The sequence below is a fragment of the Elgaria multicarinata genome, chromosome 3 (genome assembly GCF_023053635.1).
Source record: "Elgaria multicarinata webbii isolate HBS135686 ecotype San Diego chromosome 3, rElgMul1.1.pri, whole genome shotgun sequence".
Lineage (NCBI taxonomy): Eukaryota > Metazoa > Chordata > Lepidosauria > Squamata > Anguidae > Elgaria > Elgaria multicarinata.
This window is the reverse complement of record NC_086173.1, coordinates 58,196,201-58,218,595: the sequence shown is the minus strand read 5'-3', so window position 1 is coordinate 58,218,595 and position 22,395 is coordinate 58,196,201.

The following is a 22,395-nucleotide window of genomic DNA, read 5'->3' as shown; positions in this document are numbered from 1 at the left end:
TTCTGAAGAAAGGTAACTGCCAGGAGTTTCCAGTAACCTCCTCACCGTAAAAACATGCTTTTATATCTCCGAAAGTTCTTCACCAATTGCTTTGAAATTTTGACACAGCATTGCGTTCGAATACGCGAGCGTTGTTATGTAACTATGTTCTCTATGGGGTCAAAGGTTTGTCTTAAAATCAAAGAAATAGGCCTCCTCAAAACCAGTCCTGCTGATCATTGTGACATCACCAACCAGTAGGCCAATCCGCTCCCTCTGCCTCCTCTCCTATTTGCATGTACACTCGCAATTGGCTGAGTAAATATAGATGTCACACCTGTGACAGTTACATGTTCAGAAAAAAGGTAACTGCCATGAGTTTCCACTAACCTCCTCAACGTAAAAAAAAACCTTTTTTAAAAACCAAACAAACTGCTTTACTTCATCCAAATAATGCCTCGCAGAAGATCACACTTAGGTCGTCGTACTCGCGGAGCGGAAGCACTGCGACAAGAAATTGCAAATCAGACTCAGGAAGAACGGGCTTCAGCAAACGAGAAAAAAAGAAAAAGAATGCCTCAAATACGTGCCAAGGAACCAGCCAAGCAACGTTCAGCCAGACTTGAGGATGCACGGTTGCGAGCACGGCAATCGCGTTCTACAGCTTCAGATCTGGTTTGTTCTCAAAAGAATGAACGTGACAGGCTGAGAGTGGCTGAAAGACGTCAACAAGAAACAGCGCATCAGCGTCAAACACGACTCTGTGGTAAACAATCACACGATTACAATCGCCTTGCATTCCGGTACAACCCAGCTGATGATTATAGTTTGAGGTGGCATGTTCTCATCGGCACTGTGACTGAAGTGTGTCCTTATTGCACAGCTCTTAAATTTAATGGAGAAACAAAAGGAATGTGTTGCGCTGCTGGAAAAATTAAACTGCCTCAACTTGGAGAACCACCAGAGCCATTACAAACTTTGCTTGCCGGATATACCGCTGAATCAAAGCATTTCCTATCTAACATCAGGAAATACAACTCATGCTTCCAAATAACATTGTTCGGCACAGAAATCATCACAGCTCCATTTATGCCAACTTTCAAAGTCAAAGGACAAATTTATCATAAAGCCGGCTCCTTCCTTCCATTTCAAGATAGTCAACATAAATTCCTACAAATGTATTTCATTGGTGATGGCAATGATGAATTGAATGCACGCTGCGGAATTTATACCGGCATAAAAAGGTCCGTCGTTTCAAAACTGCAACAGCTACTTCACGAAAAAAACCATTTAGTACATTTGTTCAAAACAGCAATTGACATGATGCCATCTGATACACACAAGATTGTTATTCATGCTGACAAAACGCCTGCTGGAGAACATGTGCGAAGATTCAATGCTCCAACTATAGACGAAGTGGCAATTGTTATAGTCGGAAATCAATCTTGACAGGACCTTTCAAAGGTGAAGATGTCCTCATTCCTCGCATTCCTATGATTCCAACAGATATGCCATTTCAATTTAAGAGATTGCAATTCCCAATTCGATTGGCGTTTGCAATCACCATCAACAAAGCGCAGGGCCAAACTTTAGAATTGTGCGGTTTAGATCTAGACACAGATTGCTTCTCACATGGACAATTATATGTGGCGTGTTCTAGAGTCGGCAAACCAGACAATCTCTATATCTACACAGACAATGGAACAACAAAAAATATTGTATATCCACAAGCATTGTGAAATTAAACATATTAGAAACATCCGCTTTGTCTTTTCTTTCTTTTCAATTTAACCAGACTGAGCCACAGCAACGCGTGGCAGGGTACAGCTAGTGTAATAAATAAATAAATACAGTAATAATATACAGTATTTAATTATATGATACTGCATTTTTGTACATTGCTTAGTATTTCCTTTTAATGTAACCAGTTCACAAATATCATTAAATTAATAAAACAAATAATATATAAAAATAGCTCTTTATGTCCAGATTCAAATTTGTGTTTTGCTAAGTGCATCTCTTGTCTGGTGCTCTTTTCCCATTTGTTTTCTATCTTTACAGAATGAACGCTTCCAATGTACTTGAAAGTCAGGACTAATTTCTCCCACCCAGGGATATGGCTTTGCCTTAAAACCTGAGGTTATTTGTTTATTTTAGGGTGACCATATGACCGGATTTGCCCGAGTTTTCGATGGCAAATCCGGGAGGGGGAGGGGAAATCCAGATTTTTTTTCCAAAGAGCAGCTCTAATGGGAATTAACAAAAATACTTATAACTCCGTCATTTTTTAAGATAAAGACATGAAACTTGGCACAATGGTAGCTCTTAGGAAGGGCTTTAGCCACACCAAATTTGAAACAGATCTGTTCATCCATTGATTTTTTAGGATTTTTTTTAAAAAATTGAGGTTTTAAAATTATTATTTTTTAAACTGTCATTTTTAAAGATAAAGAGCTGAAAGTTGGCACCATGATAGCTTTTAGGTAGAGCATTAGCCATACCAAATTTGAAACAGATCTAGGGCCAGTAGCAAACCCTGTTAACAACAACAGCAGCTTGCAATGAGTGAAGATACAGTCAGAAAAGATATTTGAGGGAAGGGAAGAATGTAACACACAGAGTATAGCAAAAGCTTCAAAGTACAGCAAAACCTACAAAAGTAGGAGTGCGTGAAGTTAATTTCAGATACATTGAATCTCTCACTTGTTCTTTATTTCAGTGATTTTAACATTAAGATGTTATGTAGAACAGATTTGTCTTAAATGTGTGCTGTAAAATCAGACATGTGACCAAGGCTATGTTCGGGTGGGCACACCCCCTTGATACTGGACACACACCCCTTGGGGGCGACCATGTTGTCCTCCTTTTTGGTTTCCAAAATATGGTCACCCTAGTTTATTTAAAATATTTCTTGACCACCTTTCAAGGCAGAAGCCCTCCCAAGATGGCTGACAGCAATAAAATACATAAAACAGTTAAAATATTAAAAAATTAAAGATAAAGCATAAACACAATAGAAGTAGCAATAAAAGCCAACAATAAAATGAGCAACAACTACAGTGGCAATAACAGCAACAATAGCCTAGAGTTATAGCCAGCTGGTAGCCACATGCTACCACAAGAATTGTGGAGTGCTTAGCTCCTGGAAAATTGCAATTCCAATTTTGAACATTAAAAATATTACAGAATCCATCTATGCAGGTCAAAGTCTGCAACCTAAATTCCTGCTTAAGTAGAATTAGGTTCCCCTGAAATCAGTGGGTCTTGTATTTAATGGCCCAAATCGTGTAGCCCTATTCACAGATCTGAAGAGGGAAAGTCATGAATAGGAAAGTGAACTGCCAATGTGATTCAGAACCATGCGATATAGAATGTTGCTTGGTCACACATTCTGAAATCAGGTGATGATATCATATATATATATATATATATATATATATATATATATATATTTTATTTATATAGCACCATCAATGTACATGGTGCTGTACAGAGTAAACAGTAAATAGCAAGACCCTGCCCCATAGGCTTACAATCTAATAAAATCATAGTAGAACAATAAGGAGGGGAAGAGAATGCAAACAGGCACAGGGTAGGGTAAACAGGCACAGGGTAGGGTAAAACTAACAGTATAAAGTCCAAACAACATCAAGTTTTAAAAGCTTTAGGAAAAAGAAAAGTATATATATATATATATATATTCCATGAAAAAGTACCACTTGATTACTAATTCTCCCAAATTAGTATATACTTAACCAGGGGCAGATCAAAAACTTCTATATGTATTTCAGTGGGACACTGGGATACCTAACTTTTCCTAAAATGGCCTCCATCTCTCTATAGTAGTGAACCGCCCAGAGAGCTTCGGCTATTGGGCGGTATAAAAATGTAATAAATAAATAAATAAATAATAAATAGTAAAAAAAAACATGATAATATGTTCAGATTGGACTCAAAACTTCCTCCTTCAATAGCTCTTACAACTCTAATTGACAAAAGACTCCAATTGGTTCAGGCTTACAAACTGAAAACCGTCTAGGCAGCATACACTGAAACACCATAAAGTCTGTGATGACAAAGTCATAAATTAAGAAAGCAGCATGGGCTATTGAAGCTTGTGTCAGAGATCACCAGGGGACATATAAATCATCCCTCTCTTTCCCCTTCATGTCCAAAGACCTTCTTGAACACAGCTGATAATTTACCAGATAGTTCTCTAACCTTTCATCCCCACATTGCTTCTCCATGGGGCTGAAGCTAATACAGGAGATCCCACCGCCTGAAATGGGCCACCAGCTGAGTTCTTGCACTAGTCAGCAAGGACAATTTCTTGCCTAGGCGCAGCCTTAAATATAACCCAGTGTTTCCTTACATAATGCTCTGCACCTTCTCATCTTGGCAGGCGGTTTGATCCAAAACATGTGTGCCGGGAGATGAGCAGTGGCATTCCATAGAGGATTTCAGTATCATTTCCTTTCCAAAGCTTTACCTGGTGTGTTTTCCAGTGGATAAGACTGTTCCTTTGCCATCGGTTTATTTTGCTTGCAATGATGCAAGCATGCACATGCAGAGTTAGGCAAAGTTGCCAAAAATGTGTCTCCTAACGATAGAAAAGTAATGGAAGAACTTTAAAGCTGACTGCATGACTGTACAGGAAGTCCATGGTGGGCCATTTATGTGTCTGACACAAAGTTCCCTGCAACGCAATAAGTAAATATAGATCACTTGTATAAGATTTGCTTCATAATATACTAGTAAACACTACTTTCATTCTGCAAACCCAGATATATGTTCCTGGCTGTGGCTGTTGATGGAAATCCCTTCAGGTTTATTCAAGGGACAATGGAATTCAGTACTAATAAGAACTTAAGAAGATTAGATCAAAGTCTATCTAGTTAAACATCTTATTTTCCACAATGCCAGATGTCTCCAGGAAGCCCACAAGCAGAACATTATGATCATAGTCAAGCCCCACAGCGATGTCCCACAGCAACTGGTACTCAGTTGCAAACTGCTTCTAACGTGGTTTCCATTTAGTAACCATGGTTAATAGCCATTCTGTTAGAGCATGTTATTTACATGTTGAACATCTCAGGAAAGGGTCCAGGAAAGGGTCAAAAATTTCCTACCTGAAAACCTGGAGGGCTACTGCCAATCAGTGTTGACAATACTGAGCTAGATGGACCAATGATTCTTATACTCAGTATAAGGCAGCTTCCTGTGTATTATAGCCCTGTTCAGGCATTCACTTCAGGGTTTAAAGCAGGGGTGGGAACATGAATCCCATGGGTCACATGCAGCCCCCCAGTGTAGCCCCTGCCAACCCCCAAAACTCTTATAAACCTCACACAATTTCAAACAAACTAGCATTCATAGCGTCTCACCATTTTATTTGGGGGTTGTTATTTCACCTCACACCATTTTTTGAATCCGTGGGAGGGGGGTTGGCCCATAGGATGCCCAGGGGGACAAAAATGCTTCCCAGACACCCCTGGCTCTGCTTTAAAGTGCGTAATAGCATGAGGCTATGAATGCTGGCCCTGCCTCTACATCTCTGCTAACCCCCCTCAGTTCAGACCTTGCCGTGTTCAACAAGCAAGGTCTGAAAGGGAGGGACCCTGTTTTATTTGTCAGATCACAAATAAATCTATGGACAAAAGCTAATTTGCCTAGGCAGACGATTGTGTACATATCTGTTGCATTAATTTATATACTGGGGTAGGTGGGTCTATTATTCTCATTAAAAAAGAGAGTGTAGATCAGGGGAGCTTTAAATTCTTCCCTCTCCCCTGCCTTAACCTGGTGTGCTCCATTATTCCAAGCCCATTTCCCTCCAGTCTAACTTCCATGTCGTTCGGCTTCTAAAAGCACCAGAAACTTGTTACAGGTGAAAGGAAAGCCCCAGGTAATGTTGTTAGAAGGTCAAAAGGTGAGCTGCCCACACCATGGGATACAAAGTAGGGTTAGTAGGGTTGTCATCTTTTCTGAGAGGTGTAATAATTTAAATGTCTGGGAATGTAAGCTGAGGTAAAGAAGAAACAGCTCAGGGGCACATAAAAAAACACCTAGTCAATCTTGTTTAAAAGCCAACAAATGCTGAACCCTTGGTAAATGTAACCACTGGAAAGATATTTTGAGCCCTGGAGGAGACCATTTTCATGGGCTCTTGTCTCCTTCAGCACTGCCCCTGTCCTCAGACCTCTGTTATCCTTCCTGAAAACCCTCTCCTTGAAAATCTCCACTCTTTCAGTAATGGGATTATTTTCCAGTGTTGTGGATATATTTCCTATGAGAAGCTGGGGGTTGGTATTGCATGCCACATACTCAAAACCCATCATTTTATTCTGGATGCATTGAGCCTGCGTAACAACTACCACTGTTGCTTCCATATTTTCAGTCCCTGGTGAAGAAAGAATAGATTGCTCATAAATTCTAGAAAAGTGCTCAGAAGTTCTAGGAAAAGTGACAAACTTTAGCTAGTTTGAATACAAGTAGAAAGAATACAAGTAAAATTGTATTCAGTAACCCTAAACATACACTTGGAGTTTGATGCCTTGAGAAAGTCTGAACCCCAAATTTCCCTGCTTTTCACATGCCTAATTCTCAACAATTTAGGAGAATGAAATTTCATCGAAGCTGAACTCCTTGGCTTCCTTTTGGCCACTTTGTCCTTTAAAATTTTAACTGGTGGCACTGTTTAAAGGGAATTTTCCTTTATGAAATGGAAAATGCAAGCCATTGTGTCCAGCCTGTATTTGAAGTGGTAGGAAAGCATTAAGCAACTCTGCAAAAGGCTGTGCTGGCCCCTGTGGCTTGCCTTGTCCATCATGTCAGCCTGTAATTAATAACAGATACCCGCTTCTGTCACTTGTGATGTTATCATCAGGAGTCTTGTGTTTCAAAGTGAAGAGAAACATGTAAATTAGGGGCAATTTCGTCTCTGAAACAGTCTTTATGGAGTGGAGATTTTAATGTTGTCAAGGGACTGAGATTCCTGGGGTCTATTGCAAGAAGGCCATTCCGGAAGGCAGAGCAGAAGGCAAGGATGAAGATATCTGTGTGGGGGGGTTTACACACACATACACACTGTTGTATCTTGTAATGGTGTCATAAACACATCCACATGCCAATTATTCTACACGTGCGTGCGTGTGTGTGTGTGTGTGTGTGTGGCGGGCACATTACATGCACCCTTCCCCAACCCGACATCTTCAAAATGTCTTGGTCAACAACTCCCATCATCCCCAGCCTGCACTGGATGGACATTATGGAAGTTGTAGCCCAAGATATCTGGAACGCACTGGGTTGGGGAAGGCTGTTGGGGCAAGCAGGATTCTATGGGCACATTCCTGTGCATGTTTAGACAGAAAACATGCTGGGAGTTGCAGGATTCCCTCCCCCATCTGTCTAAACATGTATAGGATTGCACCTTATGACTGGGTTGCCATAACTCAGCTTCTAATACCCTATTTCTTCGATTCTAAGACACACTTTTTTCCCCATATAAACATCTCTAAAAATGGGGTGCGTCTTAGAATCGCGGGCGTGTCTTAGGTTTTTTTTTTCTGTTGGTGGTACTGAAATTAGTGTGCGTCTTACAATCGATGGTGTCTTACAATCAAAGAAATACAGTACTTTTAATTTTTTTAAAAAAACCTCGCAAGCAACAATGAGAAATTAATTCCTTTTCCTCCAAAGAAATCAAAATAAGACACTCTGTATTTCAGCTCAATTCTAGAGCTGGAACTGTATCTCACATATATGTTCAGCCTGGGGGAGATGGAAACATTGCATTGGGTCTCAAGGGTTTTTTCCTCGTTCTCCCTGCCTTTGGCCTCATTTGCTGTTAAGTCATGAGAGCTAAAGGTGCTAGATATTTCTGTGTGGCCCCAGCGTAACTTCCTTTTAGTTGTTCAGGCTTTAAGCCAACAAGTACACACAGAGAGAGAGGGCAAAATAAGGTTCTCATCTCTCTAGAGACTATTGCGCATTTGTGTATTTTAAAAGATAGACGTATATGGAATTAATCACAACTGGTGGCCACTTTGCATGTTAGGAGTGAAGTACACCGTTTAGCTCTTTAATTTTCTAGGACAACTTTCTTCAATCTGGCACTGTACAGATGTTTGGGACTACAACTCCCGGCATTCCTAATGACCATGCTGGCTGAGACTAATAGGAGTTATAGTCCAAGACATCTGGAAGGCACTAGATTGGGGAAGGCTACTCCAGAAGGATATGGATAGAGAAATCACTGCAGAGATGGGTTCAACGTCACTTTTAGAAGGGCCAAAACTCAGTGGTAGAATACATCTTTTGTATACACAAGGTCTCAGGTTCGTTCTCCCATCTCCAGTTAAAAGGATCAAGCAATGTGAAAGACCTGTCTCTGGGACCCTGGAGAGCCATCATCACCACCAATCAGAACAGATCATCCTTCACCAACTTTGCACCTTACAGATGTTTTGGAAATTCAGCTCTCATCTGCCCAAGCCAGCATGGATAAATGTCAGGAATTCTGAGAGTTGTACTATAAAAACAATTGGAGAACACCCACCAGGTTGGGGAAGGCTGAAATAGATAGTACTGGGCTAGAGAAATTAATAATGTGACCTGGTAAAGGCAACTTCCTAATGTTCCCCTCTTCCATTTTGCCTGTAGTTCATATGCCCTTCCATCTCTTTGCTGTCCCCACCACCACACACACACACACACACATCTCAAGTAGTAAATGTTGCTGAATGTGTTTGAGTTGTAGGCATTCTATGAGAAGTACATCCAGCTCCATTATCAGATTAAGCGTTCTATTTTGGTGTCATTTATTTATTTATTTAAAAAACTACGGTCAGTTTACTAATACATCCAGACCCATGTGTGCCCTTCATACAAAGAGTTCAGGCAGCACTCATGTTCTTTGATCATTCAGTTGGCCCTTTTAAAATGTTATAGTTAAATGTGTTATCTTTCTCTAAATGAAATTTAAGTTATGTTTAGAAAAGAGTTAACTCTTGAACCCATTATGGTTGCAACCACATCCTCTGGGCTGTTAACCTAGAGCTGAACTTCCAGCTAAAATGGGGGGCAAAAAAACACCCTAACCTTGCTCCTTTCCAGGAGTCAGCCAGCAACTGTTGCTTTAACTCCTTCTTGGTTATCTTGGTTTCTTTTCAAGAGAAGACAGCTATTAAATCTTAACTCCATTCCAATGTGTAGTAGCCTTCAGCTTCTCCCCAGCTGCAACACTTTCCCAACATCCCTGCTCTCACTAAAACAAACATTCTGACACATTCGAATGGCTTTAAACAAACTTTATTGTTCCATGTTCTTGTAAAGCAGGGTTGTTTCGCCTTTTCTTTCTTTTAAATAAGGCATGTTCTTTCCTTGTTACTTTGTTGAATAAAGCATTAACGAGTACTAGAAGGGTGCTATTGTATACATACTTCCCTGGAAGCAAGTGCCATTGAATTAAATGGCACTTACTTCTGAGTAGACATGTATAGGATTGTACTGTAAGACTACATCTTTCTCATCATTATTATTATTGCATTCCATCTTTTCTATTTTGAAACTAGCAAATTTAGATGTTTTATTGCTTGAGACAAGACAAGGTTCACCAGATGTGTGTGGAATTGTTAAGAGAGCTTCGGTTATTGGGCGGTATAGAAATGCAATAAATAAATAAATAAAATATTCCCTCATGATAGTTAACAAACTCTGCATTTTTGACATACACCACAGTAAAATAAATACACCTTTATATTCCTGCTGCACTGAATAGCTCTGTGTGTTGTTTCATGAACTGCATTAAACTGAACCCATCTTGTTTCTTTGTGTTTGTTGCTCACTCCATAAGCAAAACAAAAGTCCCCTTGGGGGAGGGGAGGGCAAGGTGCTAAAATGTTGGAAGAAATTATAAAAATCACCTTAAAATCACCTTGATATTTAGAGCTTCATCTGAGAAAAGGTGCCAATTCAAAAACCTGTAGTAAAATGAAGTGAAACCTATCCAAAATAACATAACTAGAAGGAACCTTGGCCTCATCCATTTCTCACTCTGTCAAAACAATGGTATTCATTCCTGCATTGAACACCTAGAATACTGTGTACAGTTCTGGTCACCACACCTAAAAAAGATGTTATAGAGCTGGAAAAAGTGAGGAAAAGGACAACTAAAATGATTAAGGGGCTGGAGCATCTCCCCTATGAGGAAAGGTTACAACAACTGGGATTGTTTAGCTTGGAAACAAGGAGGCTAAGAGGAGACATGATAGAGGTGTACAAAATTATGCGTGGTATGGAGAATGGGGATAGAGAGACATTTTTTTCTCCCTCTCTCAAAATACTAGAACCCAGGGTCATCCCATAAAGGTGATTGGTGAGAGATCCAGGACAAATAAGAGGAAGGACTTCTTCACACAGCGCATAGTTAAATTATGAAACTCACTACCACAAGGTGTAGTGATGGCCACCAATTTGGATGGCTTTGTGGGGGGTTTGAAGTGATTGCATGAACATCAAAAGGGGCTGCATTAACAAAGATGCACAGGTAATCCTTTGCTCTGTTTGGTCCTAGCATTTGAAGGCAATGAGCACAAAGTAGCATGCCCATCTTGACAACAGAGAGCAAGAGAAGGGTGGGGAGAGAGTACACAGAGAGAGGCTGTTAGAACAAGAGGAGCAGTGATAGCTGATGAGATGTGTCATTTCTTATGCAAAGGGAGCAGATGAAAACCATCTGCTTTTCACCAGCTCTTCTTTATAAGGGGGGGGGGGTTGGAATAAGACAAGCTTGGAATTAACTGTTAGCTGGATTTACTGCCAGCATCTGACCCACAATGGGGACTTTTTCTTCTTAAATTTATGATCTTATGTCTCATCATGTCATGACATCATCCAGCATGATGAATTTTAGGCAAGATGCACTCACATCTTGTTGGAAGCCAGGAAGAGACACCCTTGCAGCACTGGGTCAGCTCCCCCGGCTCCCCCATTTCTGAGAATCACTCCACACATCTGCCATAGATAAGGCTGGAGGAAGCTAGCTAGCTGCCTGCCTGCCTCCCAAGCTGTGCTGCATCGAAAAGGACTTTGTATGCAACATTTGCTATTGTGTCTCTGTGCTCCACCCTGAATCTGGACTTTTCTTGCAAGGCAGCCAAATAGATTTGGGATCATAGGAATGATTTGCGTTGTTTTTCTCTTGGCAGCAAAATGTAACCCTTCTGAGACTGGGAGGGATTCTGAAACTCCACTTCTCCATTACTCACTAAAGAACTTGGAATCAGAAGGGCAATGGGAGGGGGGGATTTGACACATTCCCTAGTTAAGGCAGAAGCGCAGGCCAAAAAGGGACAATGCAAAGTTCCCAGGGGCCTATAAAGAGATGAGAAGCTCTAAGGTGGCTGAGGGCTGTTTTCTGGGGTTTTTCTGGACCTTACACAAAGATGACAAGTAAATCTGGAGATAATTTATTGAACAATGAATGATGAAGAATTTGGAAGACACGACATATGAAAGAATGAAGGAAACTGAGGGCGAGTCTATGGGTTACACTTAACACACAAAACTGCCCCCACAAGATGCTGTCTGAGTTACTGATGTATCCTGTAGTGCCAGTAAACGCATTCTGCTTCCTCATTGCATAGGGCACTCCTACACCGGCACCATACCCTTTTGCAGGGGTGGAAAGCTGGAGTAGCTTATCAGCCAGTCTCCAATCACTCTTTTTTGGGTAAGGTCTTAGAGCAGGTGGTAGCAGCTCAGTTCCAGGTTTTCTTGGACAACGCTGATTATCTGGATCCTTTCCAATCTGGGTTCAGGCCCAGTTCTGGAATGGAAGCAGCCTTGGTTATCTTGGTAGATTTATTTATTTAGATGACCTACGCCACTAGAGAAAGGGAGTGCATAGTGCCCATCACCAACAAGCTAATTTCCTAAAGTAATAAGTAATCATGTTGTGATTCTTGTGTGATAAACCCTTGTGGAATAGAGTGTGTCCATATGTATCATTGGGACAAATTTGCTAAGACATGCTACCGCGAGGGTTAAAAGTTCCCTTATGTGCATGAATCTTGGAATGTGTGAAACAATCACACATGTGCCTGGGAGAACACTCATTAACATCCTTATGAACCTGCCCATAGATTATGATCTTCTTCTGAGGTCCTGTTTTATGTTTCACCACCAAAAGAAATTAGGTTGGTGGGAACATGGGGCAGGGCCTTTTCTGTGGAAGCACCCCATATGTAGAATTCTCTCCCAAGGGAAGCTAGACTGGTTCCTTCTTGTTTAGTTTCAGGCGGGCAGCAAAAATATTTTTTATTTCAATTGGCAAAAGGGCAATTGCGATTAGCAGGCCTAGCTAACACCCAACCATACGTTTCTCAAATTTGCTAGCAAGGTATCTAGTCATGTATCCATGAAATCTATTATATTGTTGTAGAACTGAAAGTTTGGATAGGAGAGGGTTAATGGATCCAGGAGCCTTAATCATCCTGACTATCTTGCCAAGTACCTTGCTTTTGTTAGGGAGATTGGCTGATTGCTCTCAGGCCTTCTGAATGAATAAGAAATACCTAAAAAGGCAGGGGGTGCATTTTCTCCCCACTACTGGATGGGGATGTTGTAATCTAGGTGCTTGTGAAGAAAAGAAAGGGCAGATTACAATTTCCAACCAGATAAAGGCTGGAGAAGACAGAGAGCTGAGTTCTGGTGCTGTATGCAACTGAGGGCTGGCTGTCTCTCTAGAGATCCTGCCTCATAGAAGGCAACCACAGAGACTTTACCTGTAGATGCAGAGGACTGTATGGGAGACCCGGGAGTAAGCCCCATTTAATTCAATGGGACTTACTTCTGAGTAGACATATATAGGATTGCATTGTAAAGGGAGGATGTTTGAAATCCGCTGGGATTGTAATGTGTTTATAAACAGTCTTTTTTATCACAATAAGTTTGGTTTACACAATGGGCTACTAAGAAGACCACTTCCCATATTATTTAGTGGGTTAATACATTTCTATCAAATCTTTCACTTCAGAGGATTTTCAAGACAACTTATTATATTTTGCGGGTATATGATGCATACTATTGCATTTGTATTTACATGGAGAGGTCTTCCAAAAATGTTACATTCAACTAACTGAATGATGAACCCAAAACTCCACAAGAAGTTCATCGCGTTCTTAGATCGGTGAGGAAACCATATATGTCAAAGTCATCTCCACTAAGTTATGTCTCACTTCCTCAAAGGGGCTCTATGTTATCCTCACAATAGCCAGCCAAGAGAGGGAAGATGAGAGAAAGCCCCATGACGAAGAGACCCAATTCTCACTAAGATGTCCCACTCTAAGGGATGGAATGATAAGCAGCTTTCTACACAAGGCTGTTAATCTGCTGTATCTACTTTCAGTTTTGCTGCAAAATTGAGATCTGAGCACTACATGAAGAACATTTCAATTTCTGCTTTTCCACTACATAACCTCTAGGTGACATTGTGGTATAGTGGAATTACACAAGTGGAAAAAGCATTTTCTTTCACTTTTACAAATAACACCACATTTTCCCTGCTCTAAAAAAAAAAAAAAAAATGCCAAAAGTCGGTGCTGGTTAAAAACAAAAGTGAAACTGGAAAGTCATTAGGAACCCATAAAAGTGAAAGTCTAAGGAACCCATAAAATCTCTTTAAAAATAACAAAGCATTCTGTGTGAGACATTTATTCATACTAAATGCCTCATGTTGAAAAGCTCTTGATTGAGTGATCTTGCATACAAGAAATTCCTACACCTAGAAAATTAGCATGTCAGGGAGAAAGTCTAGAATCTTCTCTCTGACATGCTAGTTTTCTGTGTGGAGGATTTTTTTTAATTAAGAGGAGCATCCTATCACGTGAGCCCCCCCCCCCACCTGACCTCTCTGAAAACCAGACCAATAACATGCTCAACCAATGACTTTCAAGGCTGAGCAGGTACAGGGACTTAGGTCTCTTAAGCCCCAGTCCAATCTTTAATTTTGAAATCTATCTGAATATTTCCAAGATGGAATTTGGTTCTTGGTGCGTTGGAAAACCCTGAAATCATATGTGGAATTAGGCAAAGTAGGTACCTTTTAGATGCTAAGGGAACCCCAGAACCACAAAGGAAGAAGCTACTCCATGCCCCTTTGGAAAGTCATCTTTCTATGTGGACAGTCTCAAAGACTAGGGTAAATGACATAAAAGATAACTTTCAGAATTGCAGGATCCTAGTATATAGGCTTCCAAGTAGAATGGGTTGTACTCCCATCTTAGTGGCTGGTTGATTGAGTATGTAATATTCTGCATAAGAAACTACAAGAGATCTTCTGCAGAAGTACTAGGAATTATTCCAACACAGTATGTAGCTCTGTCTTGGAGGCAGAGCACAGTATTTGTGCGCATTAAGTCCCATGTTTGATCCCTTGAATCTCCAGCAAAAAGAATCTCCAGCGGGAAGGCTGGAAATAATCTCTGCTTGAGACCTTGGAGAATCACTCCCAATAAGAGAGTCATGTGGATTAAATTGCCCATGGTCTGAATCAGTATAAAGCAGCATCACATGTCAGTATGGTATGAAAAGCTATTTCTGCACAATCATGTCTGATACAGATCTTTCAGAAACAAGAGTTATCTCAATGGAAGTGTCGCTCTGCAGGGAATCAGATTGGCTTCTGCACCCTTTTCCTGCACTGCCTCATTTTCATGGCCTCCTCTGGGTGGGGAGCCCCTTTAGTTCATGTACCAGTTCACAACCCCAGGATTTACAAGACATGATTAAATTTTAGCGGATGAATTACTACATCTATGACAGGGAACTTCTGGCTAAGCATTTGACCCAAATATAGCATCCTAGTCAAGGACACAAAGGGCTCTTTTTCCCTTAAAGTCTGGCTCATTTCCATGTTGCTCCCAGGTCAATAAACATGGTGAATATAAACACTGAGTTGCTTAAAAAAGGGCGGGGAGAGAGAATAACATAACTACAAAAGTCATTTTCTGCTCTCACATCTTTATGCAGCTTCCCACCAGTGCTTCTGTTGTTGTTGTCTTATAAATTAGTTTCACATTATAAATTAGCCACTCTGCATATAAGCAATGCTTCTTAGATTATATTACATGGGCTGCTAACGCAGCAAGAGTGGTATAATAAAGCCTGTGTCAAGTCACCAAATTCTCTGCATTCCTTGACTTCCCAGTCTGTGTCAAATGTCAGATTTCTTGCAGCAGCAACCCCAGCAAGATCCAGAGTCACAGTGTTATGTGGGCTTCAGCCGGCCCAGAGCAACGTCCTCACAGCTGAATAAGGGTGATAACCCCAATCCGTGAATGTCTTATCTGACATTAACCACAGTAATCTGACTTCACACTATGGCATCTCCTTTCATATTTCATATCAATATCTCCCCGCGGCTTGAGGATTATATGGGTGACTGGAATTGTGTGTTTGTAAGTGTGTGAGCAATAGAATAGAATAGAATAGTTCTTACCAGCCTCTCCCTCTCCCTTTGAGGCCCCGCAGTCCAAACCTCATTTCAGCCATGAGCTTCATAGCTTGAGGCTGTGCCATGCCAGCAGGAATCCTCGATGCCTCAATATCTATGGTGACCATATGGGAAGGAGGACAGGGCTCTTGTATCTTTAACAGTTGCATAGAAAAGGGTATTTCAGCAGGTGTCATTTGTCTGCATGCAGCACCTGGTGAAATTCCCTTTTCATCACAACAGTTAAGACTGCAGGAGCCCTGCTCTCTTTTGTATCTGGTCACTCTAGAGGGCAGGGCTCCTGCAGCATTAAACTGTTGTCCATCCACAGTTAGCAACAGATTGAACAAGGAGGGACACAAGTCACCTGGTTACAGTCTTCCACAGTATGGTGAGATGTACTATATTTCTATTTAAATGATAATAATAATAATTTCTTAAATTTTCATCCATATACATAAATTAGCAGATGCAACTTTTTTTGCAAATTGGTGCCCTCCATGATCCTCTTTTTTGGTGATGCATTTCCCCTTTTTTGGCAGTTCATAAGTGGCCACTCTTCTGTTTGCACCTGCGAGGGCGGTTTTCATTTATTTTTTTTGTAATGTCTGCCTTATCCTGGGTTTATTTCCTGCGTGTGCGTTCTTTGAGGGTGAGGTGGGGAGAAAGACAGTGGATGAGGAAAGTCCTAAAAAAAAGCTGTATCTGGAGCCATCTCATTCCTTGTGTGACTTTTGTGGGCCTACACTGCAACTGAATATTGCATGTAGTAAATGTTGTTTGTTGTTGTTATGGTTTGATGATTTATTTTGTGTTTTAAAGTACATTGTAATCTGTTTTGTGGGGATTAAAAACAGGCTAGAAGTCTTGTTGTTATTTATTAATAATAATTTCCACCAGCCTAAAATCCAGCCACTTTGGAATAGGGCCCAGAACAGGCAAGGTGAAGTGATGCTGTCATTTGAAATAAAAGGGTTAGGCAGTGCAATTTCTTAAGATATTTTCTCTTGCATTCTTTTTGTAGAACAACCTTCATTGCAATCAGGCCATAGGTGGAAGGGGGAACTATTTGCCTTTTTTCTTGTTTGCATTTGCTCATTCAGGAAACACAACCAAGAGAGAGCTAATTTACTATGTCAGCTTCATTTCAAGAAGCTTAAGAAACCACAAATGAGGCCTGTGGATTTAAACTTCAAGGATTCTGGCCAGCTGTGACCAAGAGAAAACATCTGCAGGGGAAGGAACTGCCCATTTACTTTCTGAAATGACGCTGAAGCCCAAGAGGAGTATGGCAGCTCTGCAAACCTCATGTAGCCCTGCTGCTGGAATTATTTAACATGACTGATTTGCATTGCTTCACGGCCATATTTTTTTAAAAAAAAAAACTTACCCCACTCAGGAAGTACACACACATACACACACTTGTTCAATCATGATAATTCTGCAAAAGGAAAATACAACAAGACTACTATGGGGGTAAGATCTCCCCAAAAGAATCAGACTTCATTGATACAAGGTGGATGTGAAGCCATTACACATCAGAGGAGTTTTGGGTGGAATTGTAATTTGTCTGATGAGAGCCAGAGTGGATTGTGTAATGGGAGGTGGCGCTACTCACCCTGTCCTTTTGTCTTGTTGGGGAAGAAAGTTGTGCTTTCTTAGGCCATCTCAGCGCCCATTGAAACACATGACCAGAATGTTACCAGCTGTCCTTTTCAGATATTGCCTCAAGGCACACACACTGATCATATGGAAAGGAGGACAGGGGTCCTGTAGTTTCAACTGTTGTATAGAAAAAGGAAATTCAACAGGTATCATTTGTATGCATGCAGCACCTGGTGAAATTCCCTCTTTATCACAACAGTTAAAGCTGTAATAGCCTTGCCTAGCATGGCCAGATAGAAAAAGGGCAGGGCTCCTGCAGCTTTAACTGTTTTGATGAAGAGTGTTTCACCAGGTGTTGCATACATATAAATGACACCTGCTGAAATTCCCTTTTCAATACAACTGTTAAAGTTACAGGAGCCCTGTACTCATTTTCATATGGTCACCCTAGATAGTTCCATTGAGTGGAGCTGGGGGAAGCTATGCATAGAAAATTTCAATGCTGAAGCTGAAAAGGACTTTAAAAAAAAACAGCTGAGAATATCAAAGTTTTGTAAGAGGCACCAGATCCCATTTTTTAAGGTGTTAATGTTTTAGAAACACTTTTGTTCTCCTCCACCTTGGTAGGTATAGGCAATGTGTGGCTCTTCAGTTGTTGTTGGCCTGCACCTTCCACCATCCCTCACCATTGGTTATGCTGGCTGGGGTTGATGGGAGCTGCAATCCAACATCATCTGGAGGGCCACACATCCCCCACCTTTGCAGTATAACTCCTTTCAAAAGCTGGCTAGACGCAGGGTTTAAGACAGACTTCCCCAACCAGGTGCCCTTCACATGTGTTGGGAGTACAATTCCAATTATCCCCAGACAGCATGACTAATGTTCGGGTTGGTTGGGGATGATGGGGATTATAGTCCCTCACATCTGGAAGGCACCAGATTGGTCTAAGGCCTGCTCCAGAGCATCACTAAACCTATGGCAGCCATATTATTCAATGACTTTTATGGGCTGTCAATCAGGGCAGGATCTATATTATAAACTGTTAAATCTAACAGTTTATAATGGTTTTGATAGCTGTTCAGGCCCAGGACACATTACATATACCATTTTCAAACTGTTTTTAAAGTGTTATATCCTACTTGGTGTAGATCTGGCCCAGGTAAAAGTCAGTCACAGTTGTGTGCCAGATCAGTTTCATGTGCACCATTGCAAGCGCAGCTTTGCAAGTAGTTGTTAGACCATGCAGAAAACTGGCCCAGATTCAGCTCTGTAGGTTGTAACAGGTAGCTTCCATACAGCACCTGGTGAAATTCCCTCTTCATCACAACAGTTAAAGCTGCAGGAGCCCTGCCCTCTTTTGTATCCAGTATTTAACTGTTGTAATGAAGAGGGAATTTCACCAGGTGCTGCATGCATACAAATGACACCTGCTAAAATTCCCTTTTAAATAGAACTGTTAAAGATACAGGAGCCCTGCCGTCCTTTCCATATGGTCACCCTACCCAAACTAGCCTCTTTGTATCACATTCTACCCCTTACCCTCTCCATGAGTATAACCCTTAGGGCAGAATCCAAGGCTGCCCATCCGCTAGGGAAGCTGGCAGCTGATTCTCATAAAGGATCTCCACCGACTTTCCCCCTCCCAGAAGCGGGCATTTCCGGTTGTTTCAGCCCTGCCCCCAGAAGGGCTGAATCATCCCAACTGAATTGGCAGGGCACTGTTGAATTCTGCCCCAAACTGACTACTCAGTTGGTTAGATGGGCCATCTCTCTGGTTGAAATTTGCGTTCAATAGGGTTAAGCAAGTGAAGTATTCTGGATGATAGTTAATTGACTGATATGCCAATTACACAGCAATGAGATATCTCTTATTTGGGTTGGCACCACCGAAGATTTGATCGATTGATTGATTAGCATTGCAACTAATCTCCCAGCCAACACTTCCAAGCTAATTTGCTGGACAGTCCATCTGGATTAGCATTAGATTTTGTAAAATGCCCAGAGAGCTTTGGTTATTGGGTGGCATATAAATAATGTTGTTGTTAGATTATGCTAGTTCTGCTTATTGCATTTCAGAAAAAGATAGAAACGCAACAATAATAGAATCACTTAGCGTTCACCAATCTGGTGCCTTTTAGATGTTCTGAACTACAACTCCCATCAACCCTAGCCATTGGCCATATTAGCTGGAGGTGTTTGGAGTTGTAGCCCAAAACATCTGGAGGGCATAAGGTTGAAGAAAGCTGGATAGCTAAAAATAAGGAATGTCAAATTAGCAAAATGGATGCCTTATGGATGTGGGCTTTGCCACTCTGTTTTACAGGCAGAGGGCAGTTTTATAAGTGTGTCCCCACATGTAGGACTTTACTTTGCCCATAGGAATGAAGGCAGACATTTAATTCTATAAGAGAAAATAAAGGGGTGGCCTTGGCATGGAGGCTACACCTAGTCCCTGCCCATGGTGAGCCCAGCTATTGGGAATCAAGGATGTTCACATCTGCGTAAAAAAATAAAGTTCAGGTTTTTGATCTGTCTGTGAGTTGATGTTGGGAACTTCTTTTGATGCAGAGGTTAGAATGGGAAGATCTGAATAAAGGAGCTTAATTAATTCCAACTTTTGGGAAAGCTGGTTTCACAGCAAAAGCTGATTGCCTTGCATATGTTTTGGGATATTTAATATCGGTTGCTTAGCCAACCCTAGAGTGTATAGGTGTGCTGTCTTGGGCAATTTGTAAGCCTTGTATCAACAAGCCTTCAGAACTATGATCTGAAATATCAAAGCAGAGAAGACGTACAGATTACCTAATATCTGTCTCTACAAGATCATTACATAGCATGAGCCACCACCCTATCAAGGCACCAAGAAATTACTGTATTCAAATAAGGAATAAGGCACCACCTTGATGTGATTAATAGTTGGAATAGGCTGACAAAGGAGAGGGTGGATTAGCCATTATTTTGCATCCTTCATATCAAGTCAGGAGAGTATTAGAAAAATCCTGCTTTAGATATGCTTCCTGAGCCTACAGAAAGAGTAAAGTGAGGCAACAATGCATGTCACCTCCCCCCCCCCCATCCCCATCTCCATCTCCATGGTATTCTTATGTTGTTTATGGATTTTGGTAGAATCCATCTGTAGTCCTAATGACCAAAGAAGATTTGAAAATGTGATTTTGATGATGATTTTTTTAAAGAGAAGTATAAAACAGAAAGTTGTTCTGCTCTGACAAAAAAAATCCTATTACCTGTGTTGAAAATTTATTCATTCTTGTGTGGAGCCACAAATGGATCTTTGTTATATCCTCAGCCAAACTTAACCTGACCGCTAAGTCTCTCCATGTCATAAATTCTTGCCAGACAGTCACAAGCCAGCTGTACTAAAATAAAAAATCTTCTTGTCCTCTGCACAGCTGTGGCTCTTTGTGCCTATAGCCACTTACCACTCCAGGCACTCCTCCAGGCCTGCTCTTTTCTCAAGGTAGCAGCTCCTACTTAACGGCTTTGCACCCACAGTAGAGTGCCTCAGGCCAAGTGCCCTTTAGCTCTCGCCCTCTGGCTCACCCTCCTTTAAGCCACTTTAAGACTGATATTAGCAATGCCATTTTTGTTTCCATTTTCCAAAGAAGCAAACAAACTTAGTGCAGCCTGTATCTCTGAGAACAAATCTTTCCATTGTTCAACCTCACTGAATATGAACGGGCATCTCCATTTACAGAGAAGCATCAGATAATGTCAACTTTTTCTTCTTCCACTGGAAACTCCACCAACAGCACCCCAAAAATGCAACAGATTTGTTTCATCACATTCATCAGGTCTGAGCCTGGGTTGTGCCAATTAAAAGAAAGACATTGCTGTTGTTTGGTAATGATTGCACAAATGAGCCAATGCTTCCTCGTATGCAGGTCTAAGCAAGCTGCCCAGTGCTGAGCAAAGGCAAACTATGCCCAGCTTTCAGTCCTAAAGGAATTGATGGAGGCATGCTGTCACACACCAGCGGGCTCTAACCCAGCAGGGAACTTAGGGTCAGATGGCAGGCTACAATAATTGTGTAGCATGTAGTTGAGGCTAATCTCTTTTTTACTCTAGAGCGAGTGCACACCACTCCAATTCAGATTTAGGCCAAGACACACCAGACGGAATAAACCTCACACACATACTTACACACACACACCATTTGTATCCCATCCCACCTTGAAAAAACAGACATACGGGGCAGTATCCTACGCTACCCATGTGCTAGCAGGACCAATCACTAGTGCAATGGGAAACTAACAGTTCCTGAAATGACCAGAAACTCTCGTTTCCAGAACAAGGTAAGTCAGTGGAGCTCAAAAAAGGAGTTTCGCTGACCTGAGCTGTTCCAGAAACAAGTGTTTTTTGTCAGTTATTTTATTTATTTATTTATATGTTTATTTATTACATTTATATTAGGGGTGTGCACGGACCCCCCGATCTTCTTCGCGGCTGATCCGCAAATTGTGGATCAGGCCCACTCCGCCCCGCCTCGATCCGCCTGGGGGCCACTCCGCTCCGCTGCGGAGCTCCAGCTCCGATTCGGAGCTCCGCAGTGGCGGGGAGTGGCGTCAGGTAAGGCCCCCCTCCCTCCTCCCCCTTACCTGTGTCCGTCGCAGCCCATCCCAGCTTCACTAGAGCCCGCGGCTTAACCAGGAAGTGTAGGCCCTGATTGCGGCCTACACTTCCTGGTTGAGCCGCGGACTCTAGTGAAGCTGGGACGGGCCGCGACGGACTCAGGTAAGACCCCCCACCCCCTTGGTCCCTCACCTGGCTCTGCCGCCATCGCTGCACAGGCGGCGGCGGCAGCAGGGCCAGGTAAACCCCCCTCCCTCCTATCCCTTACCTGCATCCGTCCGCGGTCCGGCGGCTGCTTCAACTGAGCCTGAGGCCTCAACCAGGAAGACTAGGCCTGTTTGAGTCCTCAGGCTCAGTTGAAGCAGCTGCGGGACCACGGATGAACGCAGGTAAGGGAGAGGAGAGAGGGGGGTTACCCGGCCCTGCCACCATCGTGGCAGAGCCAAGTAAACCCCACTTACCTTTTTGGCAGAGCTCCGGATCGAGGCAAAGGATCCACCTTCACCTCGATCCGCTCCGCAACGCTCCGCGGGTTCCCCAATCCTCTTCGCCTCCACCTTAAGGTAGGCGAAGCCCCCCGCTCCGCTCCTGCTTCTCCGGTTCGAGGAGAAGCGGAGGACATCCCTAATTTATATACCATCCTATAGCCGAAGCTCTCTGGCCGGTTCACAAAAGTTAAAACAGTAAACATTAAAAAGTATACAAAATTTAAAAACCATCAGAAACAT